The sequence below is a fragment of the Mustela nivalis genome (assembly GCF_964662115.1).
Source record: "Mustela nivalis genome assembly, chromosome: 16".
NCBI classification, from domain to species: Eukaryota; Metazoa; Chordata; class Mammalia; order Carnivora; family Mustelidae; genus Mustela; species Mustela nivalis.
Window position 1 is genome coordinate 56,287,126 of NC_139035.1, and position 27,497 is coordinate 56,314,622.

The following is a 27,497-nucleotide window of genomic DNA, read 5'->3' on the forward strand; positions in this document are numbered from 1 at the left end:
TAAGCATCCGCCTTCGGCTCAGGTCACGATCCCAGGGGCCTGGGATCGAGGGCCTAGTTGGGCTCCCACTCATTGGAAAGTCTGCTTCTCCTTCCATCCTCCACCCACTCATGCTCTCTCTCTCTCTTTCTTTCTCAAATGAATAAATAAAATCTTAAGAAAAGTAAATGAATTCCAAACCATAGCAATTACAGAATCCCAGAACACTGGAAGTGGAAGTTGTCTCTGAGATGGTGTAGTCCATTATCCACATTTTATGGAGAGACAAATGTGGCTCAGAGAGATTGGGTGCCTTTCCCATGGTCTCACAGCCAGTTTGAGTCTGAACCAGGATTAGAGGCTAGGTTTTTCCATGCCTGGCAGCTCCAAATCTGTCCTGAGAGACTGATGGTTTCTTTTGGTCCTTATAAATTAGAAAATCTCTAAATTGCATTCAGGTCATTACTTTTTGTTCCTTATATTATTACATTGCAACTTTTAGTCTCAACCCTTCAGAAGTCTGTAAAACTGACTTAAAAATCTTTCTTGTTCTCAGCGATGACTGTGAGTGTTTGACTACAGTTTGGCCAAACTCAAAAAAGAGTCCTTGATTATGAGAGCCCATAAAACTCTAGAACACGTATTTTCAGAGGCACCATGAGATTTTGACTTCAGGAGGGCAGTTAATTATGGTTATCCTGTTCAGAGCCTAGCGCAGTATATATAGTAGGTCATTGACAGATATTTTTTTCAAGAAATTCTTCCCCCACCTATCTAACATGTACAGTTTAGCAGCTCAGGTGATATTGTCCTCTTCGCTGCAACTCATGTTCAGAACGTTAATGCAATCTGTTCTTCTGTCTCACACAGATCTTCAATTGGACGTTCCCTACCTTGTGTTCTATGGCTTTCCATTTCTTCCATTGGCTTTGTCAGTACATCAATTATACCCATTGCTCTTTTGTTAAATTCCATTTATTGAATTACAATATATACACAGAAAGATGCTCTTTAAGTGGATGGGCTTCCCGCATTTTTTCAAAATGAACAATGCCTGTTTAAAAAAATATATATATATTTATTTATTTGACAGAGACAGAGAGTGCACAAGCAGGGGGATCAGTAGGCAGAGGGAGAAGGAGAAGCAGGCTCCCAAGGATCAAGGAGCCTGATGCAGGCCCGATCCAGGGCCCTGAGGTCATAACCTGAGTTGAAGGCAGTCACTTAACCAACCGAGCTACCCAGGCACCCCTAATGTCTGCTTTTTAATGAAAATACAAAAGTAATAGAAGATCATATCTCAGTCACTGAGAAATTCACAATCTCTTAAAAAGGAAATACCTACATGAAAAAAATGGACTCTTCAAAGAACACGTGCTAAAAATGAACAGACCGTATGATACTTGTTGGGAGATTTCAGAGGAGAGGGAAAACTAGGAAGAGTCTGGGAAGATTTCCTGGAAAACAAAATTTGGGCTAGGATTTTAGAGGTAAGCCATGACTTGGAAAAGGAGGAGGAGAGGGAAAGACAGCTTTAGTTGGAGGGACAGAGTGGCCAAGCATCACCATGTTCATTGGAAGACCAGTAGGTGAACAGCCAATGGAGCTTTGTGAGATGACAGGACTGATGTTATATATTACAAAAATTCTGTTTGGAAAGACAGGGCCTTATATTTTATACTATATTAGATGTGGATTATACCAGGGGCTGAATTCTTTTTTTAACAGGATGGGAGTCAGTGAAGAGGACAGACCAATTGGGAGGCATAGACTGCAGTATAGTCTTCGGCGATAGTACGTCCTCGAGATATTTAGGGCCCAACTGGCACCAGCCCACACACTGGCTCTGAAGGGGCTTGAGCTCACGTGACAGCATCCACAAGGATGTGTGAGAGACGGTGGCATAGCTGCGGTGTTGACCGTGATTTACCTGGTGGTGAGGAAGCAAAGGCCAATCATGATTTAATATGTCGTTCCCTGCATCACATTTGAGGCTGAGCACTGAATGTTTTTATTCCAAAAACGACCTTGTGAGTTTTTACTACGAGATGGACCCACAAGGTGATATATTTTTGGTCAAAGGCTTTTTTGATGAGCCTGAAGAAACAACAACTCCATCCTTCTTTCATTTGTGAGCCTGACCCCATGCAGAGGTGTGGGCTAGGCAAATAAATAGCAAGAATAAGAACGTCTTTATTCCCCTCCCATTCCCTTGACTTTGCCCTTTGTACCGTGGCAAACTGGAAGGAGATGTGGGAGCATTAATGCAGTTGCAGGAGGCAAGCACACAGTGGCCCCAGAGGAACAATTTTCAATATGCTACGCTGTTGTGCTAAGTTTGCAACTCCCATCATTTGACTCAGTCCCCTCCTAGTAAGAATCAGCAGTGCCAGGGTGCTCAACAAATATCCATTAAATCATATCCACTAAATGTCCACTAACATCCACTGAATATCCACTTACTATCCACTAAATCTAAGGAAATACCAGAGTTTTACAAATTCTCCACAAAGATTGACTGGAGCCCTCTTCTGAGGCTACTACTCCGGAGTGTCTTCCTGGCATGTAGCGCCAATGCCCGATAAATAGTGTGACACTTGATAAACAGTTAGTGGGAGAAGAATTAATGATTTTGGGAAAACTAGTGTTTTAGGAGCCCGATGTATTGGATTTGTGAGAAAGGAGGTGAGAGACAGGGAGAACTCAGGAACTTTTGTTGTCATCCAGACCTTTGATTGCGAAGGTTCAATGCCAATATGAAGGAGAGGTTAAGGTGTGGTATTTTATGGAGAATGTCAGGGGTGCCTTGTGGCTCAATACGGAAGCTGTTCAGGTAAGAGCTGAAGGGGAGGAAACTAATTAAAGACAGTTGGGTGTTTGGATCTGAGTAGAAACAGTCAGATTGTGGGGAGTGGGCAGGGGTACGGCTCATTTGTACACAGATTCTATTGGGGTTGTGATAGAAGCCTTTGCCTAGAGGCATCCTGAGAGTAGGACTCTCCAGCAGGTGTCCGAGCAAAGGCCTGAGCTCAAGGCGTCCTCAACCGATCGACCGATGGAAGTACTCAATCCAGCCAGTAAGTTAGACTAACGTTGCAAAATCGACCCTGCGAGGCTTAAAAAAAATCCTTTCGTCATTCGTTACCCAGTAATCAAAGTTCTTTTGCAAAACTGGTGCATTTTATTCAAATTCAGAATGCATCCAATGGGACAGCTACAACAACAAATGCGATCTGAACTGCATTTGTAGTGTCCAAATGAAGGGCAGCGTTCTATCAAAGTGTTCTTCCATCTTTCCTCAGTACCATCCCCTAAGGGGCCTGGTTGGACAACTTGACAGTGACGGTATTTAAAGATAACAAAGAGATGAGTTCCCTGGGAGAAGAGCACGGAAGAGCAGAACCTAAGGACCACAGGGAACAGAGGGTGTGTGGGCATGGGGGGAGGAGGGATGGAAAAATGCGACAGGGCCAGGATGCATGTAAAGGATACTGAGTCCGCCGATTTGCAAGTCACTGAATTAGGGAAAGAGTTTTAAGGAGGAGGTCAGAAGAATGGTCAAGTACTGAAGAAAGGTAAAAGAGAAAAATCAAAAGAAGACTACTGAATTACAACTTTTCAAGCTGGACTTCAAATTTATGTTTGTGGCCGTGCCCGTGTGATTGTTGATAACTGGTCAGAACAATTTCACAAATTAAGTGGAAATAATCGCTTGCCCCGAGTTATTCGGAGCTATGTGTACCTTTTAAAGTAAAGCAGTCTGCAGCTTTCAGTAAGCCGTGTTTGTGCGGGGGAGCTATATCACGACAAGAATTCAGATATACAGTCCCTTTCTTAGTAGTGAAGGCCAGTCATTGTTAGCATCAGGAAAAACACAGTCCATTTAAGGTCGAGACATATTTTCAGTAGGAACTGGCAGTCATTGGGTGGCTAACAAAGAATTTTCAGTGTAAGGACCAAGGGGGAGGTCAGAAGGCTCCGATGTTCGGGTAGCTAATGTGCTCAGCATTGGGGTTGACCAGGCATGAAGACACAGCACTAACCACACAGGGATGATTTTCAGGCCACTGCTCTGTGGGATTTTGTTTATGGGTCAGTTCTGCAAACACCTTCCCTCAAACCAAATATTCAAGTAGCTTCAGGTTGGAGATAATTATGTAGGTGGTGGTTCTGCGTACACATTAAGTCTCAGGCTTGACACAGTCTGAGAGATCGCCTAGCGGCACACCCGCCCAATTATGGTCTGTTCTGCTTTGTAATATCACGGACAGATACTCTGCCTGTTTCTGCTTGATTGCTTCCAGCAAAGGGCCATTCACTATGCTGTGAAGAGGCACTTTTCTAAAATTAGTAATCCGTATCTTAGAACTGTGTATTTCCTGGAACTAGCATTGGGATAGCACAATCTATTGGTCACTATTCTTAGCACTTTACATATATATAAAAACTCATTAAATCCTCTTTTTAACCTCATGGATAACATGGCCATCTGATAAAATAAATGCAAAATATGAATATTATAAATATAATTATAATTATAAATATGAATATATATGAATATTTCATATTTTTATATGGGGAAATTAAGGCCTGGTTCTGTTATTTAATCTTCCTAAGGTCAAAGGGTTCGAACTAACATCTGAGCTAATAGTTTGCTTTAATGCTTAATCCTTTTTGCTAGTTATTCAAATATTTGAGGACAGTTACTAGGATTCTCCCAAGCATACTTTTCTCAGGGTAACTGCCCCTGGTTAATGTAACCATTTTTTTTCTCATGCCATAGTTGTGATCTTCTAGTAAAGCATAATTTAGTTTGTCATTGCCCCTCTTAAAACTGGTGCCCGGAACTGAGTATAGACTCAGCCAGGGCCTGACTAATGCACAAAATTGTGAATCATTCAATGGTTAGGTTCTAAAATCAGCATGCAAGGCGAAAATTGAGTAGAACCCAAATTACCCTTGAGAAAGCCCTTAACTAACTCATAATAGAGAGTACATACGATATTGTGTGTACAATCCTGCACAGAAATTCTTCTGTTCATTAAAATTTGAGAACCATTGTGGTCAACTAAAGAAGGAACAAAAGGAAAGTCGATATGCCAATGCCTGGGCATTAACAACATTCTGCTTTTAAGGTAATGATCAAATTGCTCATGTTGAATGAAGGGAAAATTGTCCATTGATCCTGTTTACTTGCAGTATTACTTCATTCTGATCAAATATTAAGCTCTATAACTTCACATATGTTAATGTATTTGTGTTGCAATGAGGATTAAACAAGAGGAGAGAGGATAGGGTCTAAAATCAGTTTGTAAGTTCATCGTAAGATAACAACAGGCTTCACCATCCAGCGGCCATCCTAGCAGGGGTCTATCACCCCCAAGGAGGCACAGATTGGTTCTTAGAGAGGGAAGCTTACTTTTTTTTTTTAATGTATGAAGCCCAGACATGCACACAAGACACAGGGAGATATACACCGCCTTTATGTCATTAAAATTTCATGAGACAGATGACAATTACGAAGACAGGTCTAAACAGGCTCGTCAGGAGGTGACCAGGGAAAGATCAGGAAATGCTTTGGTACAGCATTGCCCTTGATTTGGACACTATGAATGTGGTTCAACCTTGCATTTGTTGTTTCAGCAGTCATAGCGCATGCATGAACTGAAATAAAACTCCCTAGTGTTACAAAAGTGACTAAGTTTGCATTGTGACGTGTCAGTCAAATCTTAGTGGCTGATGCTTGTACTTCAGTTGATGGATGGATTGAAGATATTTTTAAGAAGACAGAATTGGTGAGTTTTCTCAGCCAATGTAGGGCTTTTAGCTCATACACTATCTGCTGCATATACCTGTAGAGGCCCAAGAATTCAATTGCCTTTGATTTCTGATTGATGAGTCCATGGAATGCTGCACTGAAAAAACAAACAGAAACAAAAACCTAAATCCCACGTTATGACTCATTCCAGCAGAAGTTCTCTCATCTGTATCTCAAATCCATCATCATCATTATCATCATCACCAGAAAAAAACGGTCAAAGTTCACCCTCTATTGGTTGTATCTGTGTGTTTGTTTGCAAGGGATGGATCATTTGGGCTTTTGCAGGTATCTTTTGTGATAATTTATTTATTCCCTTCTCCTTGCTGCTTAACAACAAATATCAAATTTCTTCTCAGGGAAGAAACTGTCTAGGTAACACAAAATGTTATTTAGTTGTGAAATATGACCTACAAAGGGTCTAGAAGGAGAGGGCAAATGTAAAATCTAAATTGCTCTGCACAAGAGAATATGATGCATTTACCCTGGAGAAAGGGAGTAGAGGGAAGGTCACGGTAGGGTTGAGATGGGTTCTTGTGGCTACACTTTAAAGAAAGAAGGGGTTGCTGGATGAAATGACCATGTCTCTATTTGTAAAGAGCCTCGGTGTCTATCTCCCAAGGTTCATTAGAGAATTATAATCCCTCTTCCATTATCTATCATTTCAGTGTATTCGTTTAAAGATTTTATTTGTTTATTTGTCAGAGAGAGAAAGAGAGAGCAAGCACACAAGCAGGGGGAGTGGCAGGTAGAGGGAGAAGCAGGCTCCCTGCAGAACAAGGATTCCAATAGGGGACTCTATCCCAGGACCCTGGAATTATGACCTGAGCCAAAGGCAGACACTTAACCTACTGAGCCACCCAGGTGTCCCTCATGTATTATTATTATTTTTTAAAGATTTTATTTATGGGGGCGCCTGGGTGGCTCAGTGGGTTAAGCCGCTGCCTTCGGCTCGGGTCATGATCTCAGGGTCCTGGGATCGAGTCCCGCGTCGGGCTCTCTGCTCAGCGGGGAGCCTGCTTCCCTCTCTCTCTCTCTGCCTGCCTCTCAGTCTACTTGTGATTTCTCTCTGTCAAATAAATAAATAAAATCTTTAAAAAAAAAAGATTTTATTTATGTATTTGAGAAAGAGAGAGTGAAAAAAGAGCATGAAAGGGGAGAAGGTCAGAGGAAGAAGCAGACTCCCCATGGAGCTGGGAGCCCAATGAGGGACTTGATCCTGGAATTCTGGGATCACGACCTGAGCCTAAGGCAGTCACTTAACCAACTGAGCCACCCAGGCACCCCTCAGTGTATTATTTTAAAATTAAAAACATTTCAAGTAATCATAACAGAAATTCATGTGTGTACAAAATGGAACAGATGTTGATATTTACTGTATTTGCTCAGGATCTATTTTTATTTTTTAATAAGCCTTACAAATATAACAAATCCCATCTCTACCCTTTCTTTGTTTCTCTTCAAGAGGTAATCAATTTCCAAAAATTGGTGGATCATTGTCAGAGTTTCTTGTTATGTATATATTTATTATATCTTCCCATATATACCTATATATTCATTAACAACATGCACTATTGTCTTTTGCTTTTACATTTTCAAGAGAGAGATTTACTTATTTATTTTAGAGAGAGAGAGAGAGAGAATGAGCACGGAGGGACAGAAGGAGAGAGAGAATCTTAAGCAGGCTTCACACCCAGTGCAGAGCTTGATGCAGGGGTCAATCCCACAACCCTGAGATCATGACCCAAGCTGGAATTAAGAGTTGGACATCCAAACTGCTTAGCCACCCGAGTGTTCCTGCCTTTATATTTTTTTATGTAAATCTTATCAAACCAAATGTTTGCTATCAAAACTTCACTGCAGCATATTTCATTGAAATTATGTGGAGTTTAGCCATGTCAAAACACATAGTTGTGGGTAATTTATGTAACTCCATCATAATTCATTGTATGTAGTAACTTCATTCATTCATTCCTCTGTTGAGAGAACTGGAATTGGTTTCTAATTTTCTTCTTGCCTCTAAGTCTCCATAATTAGAAATGAAGACAGCTCCCTCTGAGCACCTACGTTTCTCTAATCCTCAACACGGACAATCATATTGCTTGGAATCTTCCAGGAATAAGTCATGACCTCTTTCATCTCTATTTAACATCAGTCAGTCACCATGGTTAAGTGCCCAGGTACCCCTCTAATTCTATAGGATTATTACCACAGGGACATCTCTGGGACCTCCTCAGACTAAACTTCCCTTTGCTGTGCCTTCCACAGTTCACTGGCCATAATCATCAAGTTCAATATTTTCCTGAGATTTCAAGGACACAGCCTTTCTCCAGATTTTGATGTTGTCTTTCTGTTCTGAATGAGACCTAGGTTTCCCTGGGGACACTGTCTCCCTGGCATCCTTTCACATGGTGGCTGTTTTTGCTACTCATCCCAGAAGTTGGTGTGTGTGTGTGTGGGGAGGGGGTGGTACTCTTTGCTTCTCATTATCATTTCCAGCTCATTCACTATTTTTCTTCCCTAAAAGCATCCGGCTTTGAATCTGTCATCAGACTCCCCTCCTGGTTATGGTCACTCAACACTTGGGTTTCTCCTCATTTCACAAGGATGTTTAGTTCCTGATCAAATGCTTCTCAGGCTTCAGTGGACATATGCATGTCTTGGAGGATCTTCCTAAACTGTGGATTCTGATTCAGTATTTCTGTGATGGAGCCTGAGATTCTAAATAAATAATGAGAACCCAGGTGATATCATTTCTGCTGCACTACTCATTGAGTTGTACAGTCCTAGGTGACCATCACTCTCTCCAACAGTACCATTACCTTCCTTTTGGGGGACTTCAATCACCACACAGATGACCCTTCCATCACCCTTTTCTGGAGTTTTTTTTTTTTTTTCAAAGATTTTATTTTTTATTTGTTTGAGAGAGAGAACACAAGTGGAAGAAAGAGCAGAGAGAGAAGGAGAGGGAGACTCAAGCAGACTTCATGCTAAGCATGAAGCCCAAAGCAGGGCTTAATCTCATGACCCTGAGTACATAACCTGAGACAAAATCAAGATTTGGCCCTTAACCAACTGAACCACCCATGAGCCCCTTTGAGATTATTAACCTCTCTACTAGCAATGTTATCCCCATTTCAGACACTTCCTGACCTACCTTGTCCTTACCGAAATGGACATTTCTGCAATCTCAATTTTCAACATCCAGTTTTCAGATTATCACTTCTCCCCTCTGCTGTTCACTTCCTCCAGTCCCCAAGAACAAACAATTCTCAAACTGTACTGATGTGCTCAAACCCATCGTTTCTACTTCCTTTTCATTGTCTCTCATCCTGCTCATGTTCATACTTCACTCCTTCCCTAACTTAGATTCCGTGGTTGATTACCATCTCTCTTGTGGACATGGCCAGCTTCCTAGCCCCACTGTTTCCTCATCACACACAGTAAAAACCTCAACTCTAGCTGATTACAACATTCCGCCTCTCAAACACTTGCACCTACACTCCATGAAATAAGGCCGAGGAAAATGGCATACTCCTCTCATGTTAAATTCATGAGCATGGGCCTTCAGGGGAACTGGAATGCTATTTGGCAATCATACTGTACTTTGCAGCTCTATTTTCCTTCTTGCAGTCTTCTAGGTAACAATTCTGTGACTTCTCCCTCAAATCTCCAGTGCCTTTTCCCTAGTCCTCACTCTTGGGTCTCACTGACTATTTCAGGGGGGAAACAGGAATAATCAGAAGAGACTTCTGGCAAGCTGCCATCCTCGCATATACCCACTACGTCTCCCCAGAGCTCTATCACTCTGACCCACTGGAAACCATTGCTCTGACATGTCTGGTTCTTTCCTGCAGCATCTCCTTCTTTTGGGGGAGAAATTAGAGCAGCAACAGAAAGCATGCTTTTCCTTCCGTCTTAAAAAATTTAAAAAAAACTTCACCATGAATCCTAGGTCTCTCCTCCGTTCAAAGCAAAACTCTTCAAAAAATGTTTCCATGCTATGGTTTTCCTCATTGTTCTTTTCCTATCCTCTCTCAAAACCACTACAATTGGACTTTGGTCCCTACAACAGCTCTGAATCTGCTTTTGTGTTGGTTTTGCTTGCTTGCTTCTTTTTGTATAGCCAACAATACATTACCATTGCCTGCAAATGAAAATGCTTTAAAAAAAAAAAGCCTAGTCATCCAGAATGCATGAACTACTCTCTAAATGGGAACTAGGTAAACACAAGAACTAAGTACAAGCACACTCTGCAAGTGTGGGCTTGGCCATGGCCGTCAGTTACTGACCATTTGGGAGACTGAACATGGCTGTCCAGTTAGAGCTGCTAAGGTGAGGATCTCACTGACTGACCGCCTAACCAATGAGCTGCTCTGTTTATTCACGTGGACACTTCTTCAGGCAGGAAGTGATTCATTCTCTCCACAGTCTGCACTTTTTTCTTGGTCTTTTTCTTTTTCCCTCTTTGCACTGTCTATTCTCCATTTGTGCGTGTTGTGTGGGGCTTTCGGGGTCCCTCAGGATGCCTCAGTCTCCATGAGAAGGATTTTTTCATAGAGCTCTGCTGTTCTCACTACAACTCTGGGAAGCTTCCTATTTCACTGTCTCATTTTCTTTATCTCATGTGTATTACTACATCCTCCTGTTCAGGGAGTCATTTAGCCTGTTGTTCCTTCTTATTGCTGCTTTTACTTAAAATAGGGAGATTTTTATAAGGAACTTCATCACTCTATGAACCAACCGGAAACTGCATTTATTTTACATGAAGTCTCATCAGTCAACAGTGTTGTGATTTTCCACTCGTTCTTTGCTTTTATACTCTGTGCACCTAGTTTTGTGTTCACTGCAATCCCCTATCTTTGGGTCCAGTTTGTGTTTACAATTTCCTAGTGGACCATGCTCTATCCTTGAATAGGGCCTTGAGACCCTTCACTAGTGCTCCACTTGATTTGCTAACTTCAGAATTGGAACGGATATGTGGTTCCATTGATTTGGAGAAAATGGCTAGTTTTCTGGAATAAAGCCATCAAGGCGGTCATCCTTGCATGGAAAAATGGTCCTGTGTTAGTATGGCTTTCTGGGCCAGTTTTATTTGACGAGAAGGAATTGATGCTTGGAGTTAAAGAATTTTTTTTTTAAATTTTCAAATTCTTATTTATTTGTTTGTTTGTTTATTTTTAACAATTAACTGATTGAGCCATGCAGGAACCCTTGACACCTGAAGGATATTTATGTATATTATGGAACCATGTTTTATGTACGTATGGGACAAATATGCAGTAGCTAGAAAATCATCATTGTCAAACATTTATTTATTTAGTACTTTCATTCATTGTGTGCTTTCTGACATTGAAAGAATTTTGAAAAGTTTACATACTCTATCTGATTTTTTTAAAGGTAAGATGTATAATTTTTTTTAATTTTTTATTTTTTATAAACATATATTTTTATCCCCAGGGGTACAGGTCTGTGAATCACCAGGTTTACACACTTCACAGCTCTCACCAAAGCACATACCCTCCCCAATGTCCATAATCCCACCCCCTTCTCCCAAACCCCCTCCCCCCAGCAACCCTCAGTTTGTTTTGTGAGATTAAGAGTCACTTATTGTTTGTCTCCCTCCCAATCCCATCTTGTTTCATTGATTCTTCTCCTACCCACTTAAGCCCCCATGTTGTATCACCACTTCCTCATATCAGGGATATCATATGATAGTTGTCTTTCTCTGCTTGACTTATTTCGCTAAGCATGACACGCTCTAGTTCATGTATAATTTTTTAATTGAAAGATGTGTTACTGAGAACAGAGCTCATTAATAATGCTTGTACATCCTAGGCTTTTTGCTCTGAGGCTCATAGAAGTTTCTCTGGAGTTTAGTGATTTGGAAAACTGTGTTCAAGGCTTGCTGTGTCACGTGCTTCTACAACAGTTGGGTTCCCTTCTATGCTATGGAGTCTGCAAGTTTTCAGATGTCCAGCGCTTGGCACCTGTAAGGCTACAAGGAGGCAGCAGATAAAAATACTCTTTTGCGTTAGCCCTGTGAAATGCAGCTTTAAGTTTTGTCAGCACTGCTCTGCTGCTTATGGGACTGAAACCCATTCCTTTGCTTGTGATCATTTACTATATATACAGAAGCATTTGTGGACAGCAGTCCCAGATGGTGAAGTAAGAACGTTCCTATTGGCAGTACTCTATGAAAGAGGAGACACGTAACACTGAGGACAGACCCAAGAGGCTGACCGCTGCTCACAGGGCATGACAGGGTCACAGTGAAGGGACCACAGGAGACTCACATGGACCTAACTCTGGGTCCCCTCTGAGTGTGCTTGGGCTTTGGTCATGGGTTGGCTCACAGCCAACTGACATCACTTTGGATTATTTCCTCTGGGCCTGAGCTGAAGGGAATCATGGAGCTGGATTTTTGACCCTGAATCCATGCATAATCGGGGGCAACATTCTGGCAAAATATACATCTGTGAAACCTCTTCCTAGTCTTATAAAAAAAAAATTAAATGAAATAAAATAAAATAAAATACACATTTCTATAATCACTTTATCCTTAACATTTTAAAGCCACTATTTGACTAGGTATCCATAAAATGTTAAGTTTGTCTTTTAGAAATAAGTTTTATACATAGAATGTCTCCCTGAGAGGCATATGTGTATGATTATGGGAAAAAAAAATGAAGTGTTCCAACAAATTCCTCAGTGTGAGCTACAGAGGTGTAACATTAACAGAGAAGTTAGATAGATAACTTCATCATTTGAAGTTTCTGTATAAGGAAGTTAAGACAAGTTTCATCACTCGATGGTATCTGTATGAGGAAGAGAAATAATCAAAGCATTAGCTGTTAAATGTGAGGATTAGTTCTGGGGCCACTGAAATCTAAGCAGTGCAGGTCAACCAAAGAAAATTCCCCAAATGTTTTTATATGATTGAGGCGAATTTCTATTCTATTTCTCCTTAGGCAGAAAATTCGAAGGGGGAAATTCTATGTTTCACATCTTTCTTAGTCATTCAACCAAATATTTTGAATATTTGCTATGTGCAAACAACATACCATACTAGGTATTCCTATACTTCAGTCTTTTCCCTGGGAGCAAAAATCATGATGAGATCATCAGTATTAGGAATAAGATATGCATTTAAAGCTAGAGCAAAATATGAGCAAGTGAAAATTATTATGAGACCATAAAGGTATGTTTAGTAGGTGAAAACAATGGAGGAAAGAAAAGTAAATAATATATGAAAATTAATGTAATTTAATGAAGAAGGACATTTAGAATTTACCAGGTTCAAATCTGCATTCTGCCACTGACCCACTGTGTGACGTTAGACAAGTCATCTACTCTCATTGTGCCTCACCATGCATATCTGTTAAATGGATATCATGACAAGATCTATCTCATAGAGAGCTTCTGATGATCAGATGAAGGCAGTAATGCATAAGGAGTACCTGACTGGATATCTGGAATGAAATAGCATTTGGTTGTTATGGTAGCTCTTACTACTACTATTACCATTGTCACATTTGACAATGTGATCTAGAAAAAGGTGAATCTCAAATGTGGTTTCATGAGAGAGAGGAGGAGAGATCTAGATGGGTTCAAACACTGAGAGGGTAAAACTGAGGATGGAATTTCTACCTGGTAGAAGGTTCGCAAACAAATCCTCAGTCATCTGCACACAGGACCCATTACCTCAGAGCCTTCCTCCTCACATCAGCAGAACCTAAGCATCCCCAGGAATGATGTGTATCTAGCTATTCCAAGAGTCCTGTCAAGGGGTCCATGCAGTGGGTAGTTGGTATCGGATCAGAAGTTGAGACTCTCATTCTAACTGTGGCCCACATGGCGAGTGGCTTGGAGTGGTTTGGAATATGAATTAGGAGGCTTGGGGTTCTAGATCCAAGCTGCAAATCTGTGTGACCACGGCAAATGGCCCTACTTTCCTAGATCTTAGCAGGCTCACTCAACACAACTGTAGGAAACACAGTTCAAGACTCATGGCTGTACAGTTTTGAACTTTACAGTGATTCCTCAGATAATTTGTACCTATTATAAAAACATTGTATTTGTAGTAGAAACCAATAAAATGTATATTGCCAACACAATCGTTTGTTGACAATGATCGCCAAAATTTATTGAATGCTCCCTATGTAGGATATGAGTTAAGCATCTTACAAATATGACCTCAGTTAAATTCATCCTTACAATAATACTGTGAGATTATCATCATTCTGCTCATTTTATAAATACGGAAATGAGGACAAATAAAAGTAAAATACAAGAACAAACACAAATAAATGTCTACCAATGTCCACAATTTTTAAATTCCCTAATGGAAGCTTTCGGTTTTAGTCAGACACCTAGCACACTCTTCCCAACTTCCCTTGCCATAAATTATTGTCTTGGACCCATGTTCTGATCCATGTAATATAAATGAAAAGCTTTGTGTGGCTGTACCAGGGAACTTTCCTTAAAAGACAGTCATGTTCACCCTGTGTCCTTTTTGGGTTTGTTTGGTGGTGGTATTGTCTTTTGTTTGGTTTTTCATTGTTTGTTTTGCCTATCCTGCTGATATGGGCAGGCCAGGTCTGAGGACCCGGAAGAGTTCCTGCAGGACCAGCCAACAGGGTCCCTGGTGAGGTGTGGGATGGAAATCACCAGAAACCAGCAAGAGGTGAGAACAGTTTACTGAAGGTATAGAAAAAGTGCAGGTACAGACAGCATGTCTGGGAGATTCAGAAAGGAAAGGAGAGACAGTCTCGTGTTTTTCCAGTGTGTGGGGGAGTTTCACTGAAGATTGTATAGTTCTCTCAGACATCTAGGGACTAGTTAGAACAAAGATGAAGGCTGAGATATTATTCCTCGGAACCAGGGGGTCTTGGTGTTGAGATGTCTAGTGCTGGAGGTTGGGAATACTCATCTGATGGCTTCCTCTCATCATTCTCACCCGGTCCTTCCTTAGATATTATCTATTCTGAAGAAATCACTAACTCCTCATCCCTTACAAGGAAGACACACCATTTGCATTATAACGTATAACTTTATACATATAAGGTGAGGATGTGGGTCATGGTAAAAAGAGAATCAGGAAAAGGAGCAAAAAATAGGTTTTTATGGAGTCCTTCATTGTCCCTATCTTACTACCAGAAATACGAATATGATGTGAGACCCTAGGTACCATTTTGAGTCGTAAGGAGAAGGCCCACCCCTTGGGAATGGCAGCACAGTCTCTGAGGTCACTGTGAGGCTGCTCTGTCCCATTCCCTTAATAGCTAAGTCCAGACTTTTAGGGGAGAGAGAAATAGTGATGTTTAATTTCATGCCACAGGTATTTTGGGCTAGAATCAAGTCCCACCTCAACTAACATGACTATATTGCACAAGGTCAAACAGCTAGAGAAAGGCAGAGTTGGGATTCTGACTCTTTTTTCCTGGACTAGAGGGGTACGAGCATTGTCATAGTGTTATACTGACCCTGGAATTAGGCCTTTTACTCTATAGTACAAGATATTTAAAATAGGTATACTTGATCCTGGAATACAGTTCTACTTTGTTTCCAGTTAGTCTGTCTTTCTAATTACATTTGACTCTGAGTGATATTAAATTGAGTTCTATACCCTAAGCACAAGCATGCAGTTTTTGGCAGCAAGAGAGGGCTCTTAAAAGAGGCCAGTTTGACCTTAAATTTTTGTTGCAAATGCTTGGACCATGTGGATAATGCACACTAAAGCTCTTGAAAAATTAGATTTTCATCACAATGATTTCCATCTGCCTTCTTCATTTGCATGAAGGGAACCATGCCTGAAGGCCTTGCTCTGTGACATTCTGGGGTCTGCACTTGAAAGGGGTCTTGCTGGGGGCCCCATGACAATAAAACCACTCAACATTTCTTGGCCATTTCAAAGAAATGGATTTTGGACATCCTTTACCTGCAAGAACCTCAATTCTGCACTTAACATTGTAAATGAGATGACAGGGAACTGTGTATCTTGTCCTTGAAAATGATGGCAGTGGGGAGGTTGAAGACCATTCTTATTTGTAGGTAACTTGACTTCACTGCTCCACATCCTCAGAGAACTAAATGGAAAAGCTGTTAAGTTCATGATGAGTTCATAAGATGGACAGATGGCATACACTCAGAAATACTGGTATTTTCCTGTATCACAGACATCATTATGTGACATATTGAAAAACTCTTATTCATGTGAGCAATCAAAAACAAAACAAAACAAAGCAATTAAGAAAAAAACATTAAGAATAACCTTAACGATAAATATACTGGACTTTGAGGAAGAAAGCTTCAAATTTTCTGTGAGCTTTTAAGGATGATTGAAATGAATGAAAAGACGCATTACATTCTTCTCTGGGATGCCGGAAGCTTAGGTCTGAGGACCCAAAGGAGGGTCTCACAGAACCAGCCAAGAGGATCCTTGGCTGTGGGCAGGATAGAAGTCAAATGCAAGCCAGCAGGAGCCAAAAGCAGCACTTACTGAAGGTATAGAGACACTGTAGGTACAGACAGAGCGTCTGGGAGACTCAGAAAGGAAAGGAGGGAGTCTTGTCTTTGCTTGGGGCCTGCGGTTTTTATTGATCAGTATGGCCTGTTGCATGTGTCCTCTCAGGCATCCAGGAGCTGGTCAGAATAAGGACAAGGTCCAGGTGTCCATCATAAGTCACTTATTCCCTGCAGTCAGGGGGTCTTGGCGTCAAGATGTCTAGCACCAATGGTCTGGAATATGCACACGATGGCTTTGCCGGGTCATTCCTTAGATGTTATCTGTTCTGCTGGAAGATTCCAAACAAATCATTAACTCCTTGTCCTTTATGAGGAGGACATACATTAAGGCATGGTAGGGTGGGGGTGTAGGTGCTAGTAAGAACAGAAGCAGGAAAGGGAGCAAAAAGCAGATTTTCATGGAGTCCTTCAGTTTCTTTCTCTCATATGGAACAACCAAATAACGCAAAAAGTGTGAGTTTTTCCAAATTGATTTACAGATTATTCATTCTGATGAAAATTGTATTAGAATATTATGAGTTAGCAAAGTAATTCTTAAGTTCACCTGGCAGAATACATTCATGAAAACAGCTAAGATAATTTTGAGCATTCGGAATAATGAAGGGGATTTAAAAATATGTTATAAAAATAAAATTATTCATGCAATGTGGTATATATAAAAACATACATGGACCTACATTGTAGGTAATAACTCAATAAATGGTAAAAGGTCATGGAAAAATGGAAAGACTAAGAGATCACTCAACAAATGATGTTGATATTTTCTCTTTGGAGAAAAGTTAATTTTGATATCAGTCATGCATCTTATATTAAGATAAGTTCTGGATGTACTAAAAATTAGGTGTCGACTTAGGAAAACATAAAAATAGGTGACTATTATGCCAAGTTTCCAGACGTAGATGAATTTCCAAGCCTGAAAGAAGTAAAACAAATAATGGAAGGAAATACGAATAGATCTGACTCTATAAAAACTTATGGCTTTTCCATGTCAAACAAACAATATAGGAATGAAAGAGAAATGGGAGTTCCAATTCTGGGACAGCATCATGGGGAGCCCTGTGGACCCACTCTCCACTGAAACAAGCGTAACTGGTGAAAATGATACATATAAAAAACCCCAACCATTTCAAGTCTCTGGCAATTGTCCTAAAAACATACAGCAAATGAAGAAATATTTATTCAAGAAAATCTAATCTCAGTAAGAACAGCAAGAGTCTGCGGCATTTGAGCCCTGACCTGCCCTCTCTCTCTCTTTCTCTCCTCCTTTCCCAGCTCAGCTTGATGGAAGCTTTACTCTGGGCAGATGGGGCAAAAAATACAGGGCTCTCTCTCAGCTCCCAAATGACCAAGAAGCTTGGTTCCTTCCCAGGAAGAGCGGGTTACTAGCTTTTCTCCTTTTCTTCAACCCTGAGTTGAAGGTTTGAAATTCATGGTTAGGTATACAGTGATTTTAGGGGGGAGACTATCTTTCTCCACCCAGCCCCTCTTACAAGGTGGAGGCTCTAATTCAGATATAGCACGTGGAGAATATTGAAGCCTCAAACCCCCTCAGCCAAACTCACTTGCAGTTGCAAAGAAACAAGATAGAGGAGAAAGCCATGGAGACTAGAGGCTACCATCTGACCCAGTGCCCAGAACAGCGGCTCAGAAATTTCACCAAACGGAAGAGGCAAAACAAGGAGGGCTCTGAAGTTTTCCCCAAAGGCATTGATTTTATTTAAAACAGTGTTGGAAAGTTGGAGACTAAAGCACTCTTAAAAATAACGGCTCCTCTAGATTAAGAGCAGTCATGTAAAACCATAGGTCGGTTAGTTCATCAGAGAGAGCGAGATAGCAAAGGAGAGCCTTCTTGGGCCCAGAAGAAAACCCAAAGACTGGCATCAAAAAATGCCCTTACTCAAACAACAGAGTAAACAGCCAGCAATTAGTGAGACCTAATAACTGGGTGTGGTACTAAATGAGACTGCTAAACAGAGACCAGGGACAGTCCCTGATTCCAACTCGTTGGGTGGGTTCCGAAAATACTCAACCATGAATTTAATCTGAAGTAGTATTGATTAGTAATCTCCCTAAACTGTTAACAAAAACCAAAGCAAATTCTCCCTGGTAGTATGCATCTTTTCTCTAGACCTCAAGAAATTCTCAAAAATAATTTTTTAGGGTGCCTGGGTGGCTCAGTGGGTTAAAGCCTCTGCCTTCAGCTCAGGCCATGATCCCAGGGTCCTGGGATCGAGCCCCACATCCGGCTCTCTGCTCAGCAGGGAGCCTGCTTCCCTCTCTCTCTCTCTCTGCCTGCCTCTCCATCTACTTGTGATTTCTCTCTGTTAAATAAATAAATAAATAAATAAATAAATAAATAATAGAGAGACAGGAAGTAGTAGGAAAATATTTGGTCCCTGGCTTGGAGCAAAGAAAGTGAACATTGTGTTGGAAATATCTTTTTGTGTGAGAAAACCAGAGTATGATGCACCTGAAAAGATTATTGAAGCCAGCTTAGAGGGGCTTCCACCAGTTAAATCAGGAAAAATTTGAGTATCAAAACTTCCCATAGTAATAAACTATATAGTACATTGAATAAGATAATCTGGTCTCCATGTTGATACCAAAAATTATAAATGAGGAAAGTGAGGAAGAAACTTTATTTCCTTTTCTTGTTCATTTGCTTATATTCTATTAACTGCCAGGTAACTAAACAAGAAATAAATGAAACAAGATAGGATTGGGAGGGAGACAAACCATAAGAGACTCCTAATCTCACAAAACAAACTGAGGGTTGCCAGGGGTAGGGGGGTAGGGAGAGGGTAGTTGGGTTATGGACATTGGGGAAGGTATGTGCTGTGGTGAGTGCTGTGAAGTATGTAAACCTGGTGATTCACAGACCTGTACCCCTGGGGCTAATAATACATTATATGTTAATTAAAAAATTTAAAAAAAGAAGAAGAAATGAGAGAATTAGAAAATTACTATTTTGCAAGTTTCATATAAATAATTGTTTTGGGCAAGAATCTTTCAATGGATACTTAAACTACTGAATGTAAGTTGGTTGGGTAATCAGATAGGTAGTCTCAGAGCATCTTCCTACAGGTTATTTATTTGCAAGAATGTTATAAAAGATACCTTCAGACTGGAGAAATTTGGCAAACGCCACCATATCTGGGTGATCAAAGCTAACATCCCTGAATGTGGGACCCACTGAAATCACGTGCCTTTTGATGAAGGACACAGATCATTATGTCATATTTCTGCCGAACATGCATAACCTGAAACCAACCAAGGGGAAACAACCAGACAAAGGCAAATTGAGGGACATTCAACAACACAATTAGACTTCAGTCTCCCGTGAATTCTGCTTCCTTCTCATCTCTCTTATTCAATAAATCATCTTGTTCCGCTGACTTTCCTTCCTAAATATCACTAGAACTCATTCACTTCTCTCCCTTCTCCCAGTTACATCATGTCACCTAATTGCTAAAACAGTTGCTGGCCATGTTCCCCTTGAATCATGCTTCACAGGTTAGCCTGAGTGATGTGTCTATGGTATAAATCTGATCATGCCACTTCCAGCTAAAAAGGTTTCTGTGGCTTTCAGTGGCTATTAGAATAAATGCAGACTCTTAAATCTGTTTAACAAAGCCCATCTTGATTCGGCTTCTGCTTGGCCCTCTAGCTGTATCCCTTGATACTCCTTGGAGCCAGTACCGTACTCTTCCTATTGGCCACAGCCCTTCGTTTTCAGGCTGAGATACGTTCTGTCTGGTGCAGGCTTTTAACCCCGTCCTCAATGTTTTCTCTTTCTTTGCTTCCTACCCCAATGCCCTCTTTTTGAGACTAAGCCCTTTCCAAACTTCAGTTTTGGTAGGGTTTCTTCTGAGAAACTTTTCTTTACCCTAGAGTCCTCACCTCACCCCACGTCTCAGGGGCTCCCTCTGCAGGAATCTGATACACCTCATGGGGGTTCAGCCTCTGTACTTAGCATATTGCTTTGTAATTTCTTCTAGAAAGTCTAGTAGCCTGTAAACCTCACAGGACAGGGACTGAATTTATCTCTTTCACTGTTTTATTAGCCAGGGTCCAACACAGTATCTGGGACATAAAATTTTGATTGAGTGAATGGACAATATGCAACAGGAGAAGAAAGGACATTTGACAAAATAGTGAATGTTCTAAGTATATATGCTGTGTCATACTAGCCTCAGCAGTTGATATCTCAAGATGATATTTAAGGGCTGAGGAGTAACTTTCTATTAAAAAAATATTGTCTGTGCCTGGCTCTATGCTTCTCAATATCATCCTTCAACAATAGAAACCTGGGCTCCTTGGAGAAGTGGTTGGTTCCAGGATTGGAATAGGAAAATGTAAGATAAGCCTGGAATATTCTATAAAGCCTGAATGCAAGGACGTGCCCAAGAGAAAAGAAAAATGAGATCATGTTGAAAAGACACGGGGGATCTGTATCTGAAGGAGATCCTGTTGGCCAAAGCTGGAACAATTTGAACAAAAGAATAAATACTATGGAATTATAGTCCCCCAAATAAAATAAATGCCCACAATTCCATACTGATATCAACTAATTGAATATGCAAATACATGGGGGAGAAGATATCTTACAGAAGATTCTTACAGAAAAATTATGATCAGTACATATAGGAAGAATGATGGAAATAGAAGTCACCATTAGGTAAACATCACAGGAATAATTGTTGCAGGAAAGAGCCCTCAGTAGGTCCTAAGAACAATGGACAAATGTTTACGGAGGAACAGAATATTTGAATCGCATCACAATACTGTCCCCAAGATATTTATTCATTACAAAGGAAAAAATAGTGAATTCATAGTTGAGAAACCTGGCAGATACCATCTCAACCAAATGATCAAGCTGGATACAACCAGTCATAAGATATGTGGACATCACATACCCACAGATAGCATACACTGGGGAGCACAGAACATCACCTGTGTGGTGTCTTTGTCAAAGATGCCTCACTTCAACCTGACCATGAGAAAATATCAAACAGAAATTGAGGGGCATTCTATTAAACAACTTTTTAAAAAGTCTTCAGTGTCATAAAGGACAAGGACAAAAGGAGACATGCAGCCTGGAGAAGACTACGGAAAAATGACAACCAAATGCAATTCTGTATCTTGTGTTGGAATCTGGAGGAGACAAAATGAGTGGAAAGCCGATGAGTGGGAAGCTATGTTCAAATAAAGTCTGGTAAAGTTCAAAGAGGTAGGTTAATAGAACAGGGAAAAAGGGTTGTCCTAGCAACCAGATTCTTATGGAAGAAAGCAACTATTTGCAAACACCTTAAAACTGTAAGGGGTATGAAATAAAACCTAATATTCAAGGTTTTGAAATGTCTATCCACTTTTTTTTTTTCTAAATTTAAAAAAATCCTTTATGGTGCCTGGCACTTGCCAAAGTGCTGGGAAGTCTAACAATAGTCTTTATTTTCTCTCTTCTTTGAACTCTATTAGTACCCGTGGCTTGTGCAGTTTAGGTTCTCCATATGGACTGACTTTTTAGGGACTGACTACGGGTCCTTCTGCCTGCCACACCATCCTACTGCCTTGTGCTATTTCCCCAGCCTTGTTCAGGTCTGGGGTGTTTAGAGAAGTGCTCACCTCTGAGGCGTGGTTAGCTCATGGGGTACAGAAATCCTTCCTTGCCAGCTCCGCAGGACTCATGGGAACATCATAAGGCTACTTGGGTCTGGGCCTCTGGGTACAAGTGAGCCTATAAACTGTACACTGAACATTTGCTTCACCCTCCTCCCTACTCCCCGCCATGTCTTCTCTTCGGAAGGATCCCCTTAGGCCAAGGCCACTTGCCTCCAGCACAGCCTCCAACTTCCCTTCTTTGTAGATTCTCAGCCAGGTTGTGTGTGTGTGTGTGTGTGTGTGTGTTGGTAAGGGGGGACATGAAGATTAATTTTATGTGTCAACATGACTAGACCACAAGGTGCTCAGAAGTTTCATTAAACGTTATTCTGGATGTGTCTATGTGGGTGTTTCTGGAGGAGACTGCATTTGAACTGGTAAACTGAGGAAAGCACGTTACCCTCCATAAGGTGGGTGGACCTCACCCAGTCCACGGGGATCCTAGCTAGAACAGAAGTCAGAGTAAAAGAGAACGCATTCTCTCTGCCTGAGTCTTTTGGAGCTGAGACAGCAGCTTTTTCTTGCACTTGCACTGAAACTTAAACCAGAACTTCCTTGAGTCTCTGATTTAGGAATGAGGAAACTTGGGATTCATCAGCCTCCATAGCCACGTGAGCCGATTCCTTACCATATGTCCCTTTCTCAACATATGCACACATCCTATTGGTTCTGTTTCTCGGAGAACCCATGCTAATAGGAGATGTTTCCAGGATGGGCTCTGTCCTCATTAAATTAAAAAAACTCTATCAAGTGCCCATTGAGCTTAAGTTCCCAGAGCTCTGGAACATGGAACGGTCTTTCTCATGAGGAAAATATATTTCAAATTTTAATTTAATTTTAAATTATGAAGTACAGTCTAACATGCGCAAAGGAAAGAGAATACTATAACAATACCCATTCAAAATGTTAATATTTGCTTTAGTAGACAATTTCTTATTCATTCTTTTGACAACCAGCAAACATCAACCAAACATGAAATAATTAAATAATAATATATTGCTTTGCCATAGCAACTTTCCTTTCCATGTGAATGACTTTATTTTATTCTCACGAATTAAAACACACACACACACACACACACACACACACACACACACATTCACAAAAGAACTAGATTGAAAAATACTTTGAAGTTATTATATTTGAAAGAACTTGAAAGTCACAAATGGTATTTCTTTTCAAAATAATATTAACTCAGATTTCTCAAATTCACCTTCTCACTAATTAATGAAGGGTTTGTTTTTTTTGTTGTTGTTTTGTTTTGCTTTTTGTTTTGTTCTGTTTTTTTTTTTTTTTTTTTTTTTTCCAAATCCAGAGCCTGGAGGGAGTTCTCTCTATGACTCACTTCCTGTACCTTAAACGCTCTGAAGAGATTATTTGAATTGATATATTTTAGTCACAGGAAGATCAGTGTAACAATTTATTCAGGGACTGGTGTCACTTTGCCCACATGTCTCCTGCATTTTTGGAAAGAGCTTGTCTTCGATGAGGTGTAGTTTGAAAGAAAAACACCCAAAGCATCCCGTGACTAAGACTGAGCACATTTCAACTTTTTCCCCTAAATGAACAAGTGAAGTCAGTTTACTCACCAAAATATGATCAACTCTATCCGACACCTTATTCTGATATTTTGAAGTGGATTGACCCAACGATTTGACAAAGACGACTGGCTCCACTTCATTAAAATGATTAATGTGTGTGGGTCCGGGCACAGCCACAGCCCTGCTGTTTCCGTCCCTCTGATGCGGCAGGGGGAGCCTTGGTCAGAAGCAGTGAATACACCTCAGACATTTCTCTTGGTGTCACCAACTCCAGAGAGAGAACCTTTCTTTGAGGTTGATGAAAGTAAGAAGAGTGATTTCCTGAACCCACAGTACTTGGCTGTGTGTTATCTGGAGCAAAACCTTATTTATAACTCAGATCTGTTCCCTTTGATGTCCCAAACCAGGGTGACTGTAAGGTTCCTACTGGGTTGACTAACGTCTTGGAATCTTGTCAGTCTTCAATTGTGGGAGAAAGGCAGGAGGTTTCCCGTACTCCATAAACATTCTTTCCTCTTCCTGGGCTTCATTTATAAAACCCACACAATACTCCTGTGGTGGTTGATTGTATGGGTCGATTGTATGTGGGCTAAGCTATGGTGCCCAGATGTTTGGTCAAATAGCGGTCTAGATGTTGCTGTGGAGGGAATTTGTAGATATGATTACCGCTTACAATCAGTTGACCTTAAACAGAAGAGAGTACACTCTCTGATGGGGTTGACCTCATCCAATCAGATGAAAGCTGTAGAAGCAAAAGCAGTTTTCCTGAAGGGAAAAAAAATCTGCCTCAACACTGCAACATAAAATCTTGCCTGCATTTCAAGCTTTCTGTCTGTCCTTGTAGATTTCAGACTTGCCAGCCCACATAATAATGTGAGCCAATTCCTTAAAATAAATTTTTTTTACTTAATAGAAATATCTATCCATAAGCGGATATACAGATAAATAGATGATTGATGGATGCCAGACAGATAACCTGTACATGTACCGTCTCTCTCCATCCCTTTTTCTCTCCTGTTCATTCTGTTTCTCTGGAGAACCCCAACTAACACAACTCATTAAAGGCTTTTTTCTTTTTCTTTTTTTTTTTTTCTTTTCTTTCTCTTCCTTTTTACCCATCCCCCCTTCCTTCTGCTTCTTTTTCTTAAGGCTGGAGTCATCATTCCTAGCTTGGACTCCCATCAAGAAACATGACTGCTCACAGCCATGCCCACCATACCCTAGGAGCTGGCACCAAGGAGATGGAAGAGAGAAGAGTTGTCTCCTGGGGTAATACCTGAGAACCCCAGCAGTTCTTCAGCAGACCCCTGAGCACCAGGGGGGCTATGAGGAGGCCAGGTCCAGGCCAGCACTGGGCTCCTTTCACCCCTCCCAGAGGATGACCTCAGCTGCCCACCCCAGCCCAATTCCAGTACTTTCCTTATAGCTTTTTACATTTTTGAGATTTTAAAAATAGTCACTATTTTTCAAAATTTTTAAATAAGTTGCTTTGGTCTTCAGAAAACTGTGAAGCCAAATCATGAATCCTTGAAAAGAAGAGATTATATGGAAATGTGTTCAGAACTCTGTTGTGTTAGCAAGGAAGAGATGTCAACACTATGCTGGATAATCAATTTTTCTTGGTTGTTCTTCTGGTCTTAGTTATAATACAATGGAAATTATTCTCATAAATGTGTAACCTCTTTAGTTGCAGTTTTTGAATATGCTACTTTTTTCCCAGAATATTTTTTTTTATTCCAAATTAGGCTATTTTGAAGAGTACATTTGAATGTGAGAATAGACATTTTAATCTGGAAGCATTTATTATAAACACATATTGGTACAGCAAATGGCTCCCATTCAAGGAGCAAGCACTGTCCGTATCACTTTTGCCTCTGTTGACGTTCTGTTTGAGACAGAATGGAGTGCTTATTGGAGCATTGCATCAGTCAACCAGCATTTCCATGGTGTCTCTGAGACAGTTTTGTATACGATATAGACAGGCTTACAAATGGAAAAGCCATTCATCTAGCATCTACTGAAATTTCAGTTTGGTTCTTTTTGTCCATTCATCACTAAACAATCAATTTTAGGATTTTCTTTAAGACACTGGTTAGACTGAACTGGTTGGATGAGTGTCATGCAAGACCCAGTTTAATTTCCTAAATATCGTAGCGTCAGAACGGCCACGTACATTTGCTGCTGATGAATTCTAGACATTTCTGTGTCTAAAAAAGAACATAAACCAAACACCCCCATTCCCAGCTGCCTAACAATAAGTAAGTTAGCGTGTGATGCCTGTGACTTCAACTTTAAAAATTTATGGTGTCTCTATTTATTCTTGTCAATTTTAAAAGTTAATGCAACTTCTTGAAAAATCGTTGAAGGGCAATGGGGTAAAACATGGGTTTGTCTCGTGGTCGAAATGTGAGATTTGCTCATATACAAAATCAAAACGGATCATAAAACAGCCACTGAAACCTTTTGCCAATTGTCTGTAAAAGGAGACCCCCAATGACCTACAGCAGGAATATAGATGCAAAGTTGTACTTTGCTTCATGCCCTAGGGAGGTTTTTGGCTTTAAGATTTTGTCTCCTTGCTGCCAAATGCTAAAGCCAAGTGCATTGCTAAAGCTTTAGACACATTTTCATCAATAAAATTTCTTATAAAACAGATCCTGCAAATGCTGAACTTATCTGCCAAATAGCCAATTAATTATTTTACATCCTTGTTGAACAATGAAATAATTTATGATGGGTAAAGCTTTTACCATCACAAATTAGTGTTCTGGAAACCACAAGGCCTAGCTTTCAATTAGCAGGAGGCATCACAATTAGGGATGAAAAGGAGTAACGCTGTGTGTTGGAAATTCTCCCTGTAGAGAAATAAAACTCCCGAGGAACAATCACCCAACTAATCTGAGAGAGTTGGGTTTTTAGAAAAGCAGATCCTTGTTAAGGGAAAAAGTTCAAACACTGCTCAGATGCTTAGACCCCTGTCTTTCCCCTCCCTGATGGCTCTTTCATTTCATAGATTATAGCTATTGAATTTGGACCCTACTTGCCCACCATGCATTACTGTGTGTTAATCCCAATTCAGACAACCAGTAAGTTCACTCCATCACCGACAGTCACAATTTCCTGCTTTGGGTCAGTCAGAAATGGTGCCTCCAATTCTAGGAATTTTCCAGAGAATAGGAACATCTAGGCCAAAATAGCACGCACACAGTTACCTTATTTGTCAAGATTAGGCCAGATCTGGCATAGACGGAGAGGCCCTATAGGAAAGCATGTTCCAGTTTTCAGATGACTGAGTTGGTTCTCAATGCAAGCCATTTGCAGATGATAATGTCCAACCCAATGGGCTCTGTAAGTAAGCACCATATTTGCTTACCTAACCAGGTGAAATCAACATCCCGCCGGGATATGTAAGTGGGCAGTTGGGGCATGGAACCAGGAGCTGTCTCTCAGGATACAGTCCAGAGAAGAGGGCGGCTGGAATGATCTTCATTCATGGCTGAAATTCTTGATCCTCCTGGCATCGTTGGGGGTTTAAGCAGAAAGAGGTGAGGAGAAAATGTGAAATCTCTTGTAACCACTTCAAATGATATAATTGGATGAAGATTGAAATTGGGAAGCTTGACCTGTCTCCTTGAGAGTCTCAGTCTCCCCAGTATTGTCTGTGGGTGTTATTACTTCCAAAAATTAACAATTTCCAGAAAGTGAACTTGGTCCCCTAGAAAACACCCACTCTCGGCTTGCTTTGCATGAATAGAAATCCCCTGAGCTGTGGATTTTGACCTTGGAGTCATAGGGGCGGCTCCTGTTGGAATTCCTGGAAGCCACATATTTACATCAGTGAAAAAAATTTGGCTTAGCCTTTTCCTCTTTACCCAGTCCAGGATGAAATCCCATCCTTTCAGAAACTTGTAAGTGAAAAATGTTGGCAGGTCTTAGTATATGTGTTCAACACTTGTACCTTCTCCTGTCCC

General features: G+C 40.7%; 1 long non-coding RNA gene across 6 annotated transcripts; it reads right to left on the reverse strand.

Annotated features, from left to right (window-relative positions):
- Positions 1-1,002: 1,002 nt before the first annotated feature.
- LOC309849919 lies at positions 1,003-27,271 on the reverse strand. 6 transcript variants are annotated; one of them, XR_014303991.1, is made up of 5 exons: positions 26,900-27,271; positions 23,575-24,163; positions 16,299-16,593; positions 5,832-5,894; positions 1,003-1,909 (listed from the first exon to the last, which is right to left on the reverse strand). It is a non-coding gene; the product is annotated as an uncharacterized lncRNA (long non-coding RNA). The 6 variants fall into 6 exon arrangements; XR_014303992.1 differs by lacking the exon at positions 1,003-1,909 and having other exon boundaries at positions 5,470-5,894; XR_014303993.1 differs by lacking the exons at positions 1,003-1,909; positions 5,832-5,894 and adding an exon at positions 11,381-12,615 and having other exon boundaries at positions 15,738-16,593.
- Positions 27,272-27,497: the final 226 nt, after the last annotated feature.